The 3,057-nt window shown below is 35.7% G+C and overlaps 1 pseudogene; it reads right to left on the bottom strand.

The window, feature by feature from the left end:
- Positions 1 to 352: 352 nt before the first annotated feature.
- LOC142613706 (1-aminocyclopropane-1-carboxylate synthase-like) overlaps positions 353 to 3,057 on the bottom strand; it is a 3,119-nt pseudogene continuing 414 nt past the window's right edge.

Here is a 3,057-nt window from a genome sequence, read left to right as displayed (position 1 = left end):
ATGCATGTCTAACTTATAACCTCATATTGTTTCATTTTTCTACTCTCTTTCTTTGGTAACTTTTTAAATGCATTTCTTGTATTGCAGAATAAATAAATGGTTAATAAATAGGATGGTTTTTCAAAAATAAGTATACATGTTAAGCTAAAATAAATAGACCTATAACATATAGCTTTACAAAAATAATAGAAATTTACCTAAGTTGAGCTTTATGTCTATCTAACAACTAAAAATCATTCAATTCGTAAGTATAGTTATAGCTTTTTTTATAATTAAAATTTTAAAAGGATTATCCATGTAAATGAATTCCTAAATAGATAAATATAATATAATGAATTTGTTATTTTATTGGAATTTTTCTTGCATTTAAATACGGCTTAGCATACACGAGTGAATTGTGTTATTTTGCAAATTGATCTCAAATACTATATGTACATATTCGCTGCACGTGTATAGATGTTCTTGTCAAATGTAATTTTTGCCCCCCTCAAGTTAGATCTTGGCTCCGCCATTGGCTGGAAAGTTACTATTTTTCTTTTTTCCTAGTTCCTTGCTCGAACAAGTGGTGATTGAGCTAAAGGGGAGCGAGGTGACATTGAGCACTGAGTCATCACGAGATCATCCATTCTTCTTGATTTGAAGCTGAGTCTTAGGTTGTTTTGCTGCTTTTGCCAGCACTGTCTCTTCATAGGCACTGTGGTACTGGTCTCATTGTTTTGAACCGCAAAGGCTCTAATTCTTGTTAAAGCTACATCCATAGTCTGGTCATCCATGTTGGCAAAGCAAACCCTGAACCACCCTGGTGCTGAGCAATGAAAAGAAGAACCAGGAGAAACATTGAGCTTAACTTCACGTATTATCACTTTCCATAGTGCTATCTCTGCTTCAAATGTCTGTTCTTTGAGGAGGTGATGCAAATCCATCCACACAAAGAGCCCAGCATTGCTTTGCAAACAACTAATGCCTACTTTAGCAAGACCTTCAGTGAACACCTTATGCCTAGCTGCCAACTTATTAGCACTCCCTGCAATAAATTTATTGACAAACTCATCGTCCGATAGCATTGATGCAATTAGATGTTGAGTTTGTGAGGAAACTAGTCCAAAACTTGACATTTTTCGACAACAGCTCACTACTGCATCATTGTAGGAATAGACAATGCCGACCCTAAAGCCAGGGAATCCCAAGTCTTTTGACAGACTATAAACAATGTGGATGAGATCATGGTTGCATTCGATTTCTTTCTCCTGTATTATCTCAGCTATGCTAATGAAACCAGGCTGAGAAAAGACAGTGGCAGCATATATTTCATCACAGACTAAGTGGATGCTCTTTTCATTTATGAAGCTCACTACCATTCTTAGTGTCTCTCTGTCTAAGATAGTGCCCAGCGGGTTTGATGGATTGGTAATGAGCAACCCCTTGAGCACTCTTATAGGCAGCGTCCAATGCTTCTCTTGTCACCTTGAAATCATTAGAGCGTTCACATACAACTGGAACAAGTTGTGCTCCTGTTCTCCATCTCAAATCTCTATCAAAACTGCAATGAAAAGGCAAGATTGTGAGATAATGTTTTGAATATTGCTAGAGGTCTGGCAAAAAAATCTATGAAAAAATACAAATACTTTTCATCATTTTAAGGCCATGGGAATCATATAATTAATTGGGTTCCACCTTCTTTATAATGTAATAAACCATGTAATCATCAGAGCATAATTAATTGCTTTCCTAAATGATTTGACAGTAAAATTCATATATTATTGATATGGATTTTGAAAAAAAGAAAAAGAAAATTCTTAACCTTCTGACCTCAAGCCAGAGGGCAGTCAACTGCGTGTTCTTATCTTGGACTGATGGAAAATTGGTATTTGACTCAAAAATGGGAACAAAGGCTGGTCTTTGAGGAAGATGGGCCTCATTTTCCTAGACTATTTTTTTCCAATTTTGCCAAGACTCAAGACATGGACTAAAGTTTTTTATATTAGAGAATCCTTTTTTACTTGAAAACTTCTTTCTTCCAAGTGTAATAAATTGGTTGGTTATGGCACTGATGTTGAAAACTTAAGAGCTTGGGATGTTGACATTAGAGAAATCATTCTCAGCACTCAAGCAGTGTCGTGGACTAAATCAACCTTTTATTTTTTTTTAAAGTGTAATAGTATATCATGATCAAAGTAGATTTAATAGTCAATCTCTCTCTCTCAAGAGTCATTATTTATATGAGGGAAAAAACAGCTCAAAAGCCAAGTCAAATAGCCACCCCCTCTAAGGTCTAACCTACATTATTACATCATTTTTTAACTTAATTTTCATTAAAAGAGAAATTTATGAAGCATAAAGAAGTAGAGAATTGAAATGGACGAAGAGGTATCGATTATCTTACCCTGGATAATAAGGAGTAGGTACTAGAAATGCATCCCCAGGGTCAGCCAAACAGAAGACAGTCATCTCATGAGCTCCGGTTGCTCCTCCACTCATAACAATGCGGTCTGGGTCGAATCTCACTCTATTTCCTCTTACTTTCTCCATAAAATTGGCCACAGCCTGTGGAATATACATAAGAAACTTTATTAATTAATCTTTTATGTGTGTGAGAGAGAGATGTAATGGACAATGGAGTACGAGGAGCTATATATATATATATGAGATTAGTATGTTACTTACATATCTGAACTCTGTCAAGCCGTGATAATCCTGATAGATAGCTATGTCTCTGAAGTCAGTTACTCCTTCAGGTGTGCAAATGGAGGCTTCAGGGTTTTTCGTTACCCACTCTTCAACCAAATCAAAAGAAAGCTGCAGATTGAACAATACATAAAAAGTAAAAACCATGAATATATATAATGCAACTGAACTCTGTAACTCTTTGAGTGTACTTCGAATTAATAAAATGCACATTAAGAAAGTTATAAATTTAGTTACCTGATTTTCTGCTAGGCCCATTTGGATAACCCCATGAGGATTATCAGTAGGATGAAATGGATTATCCTCATAAGCCTTCCATCCATCGAAGTATGGAGAATTTTCACCATGACCATTGCCAGTTGCCATCTTTGA

The sequence above is a fragment of the Castanea sativa genome, chromosome 10 (assembly GCF_040712315.1).
Source record: "Castanea sativa cultivar Marrone di Chiusa Pesio chromosome 10, ASM4071231v1".
In the NCBI taxonomy this organism is placed as follows: domain Eukaryota; kingdom Viridiplantae; phylum Streptophyta; class Magnoliopsida; order Fagales; family Fagaceae; genus Castanea; species Castanea sativa.
The sequence above is the reverse complement of the archived record's forward strand: the minus strand, read 5'-3'. Positions and strand labels throughout refer to the sequence as shown.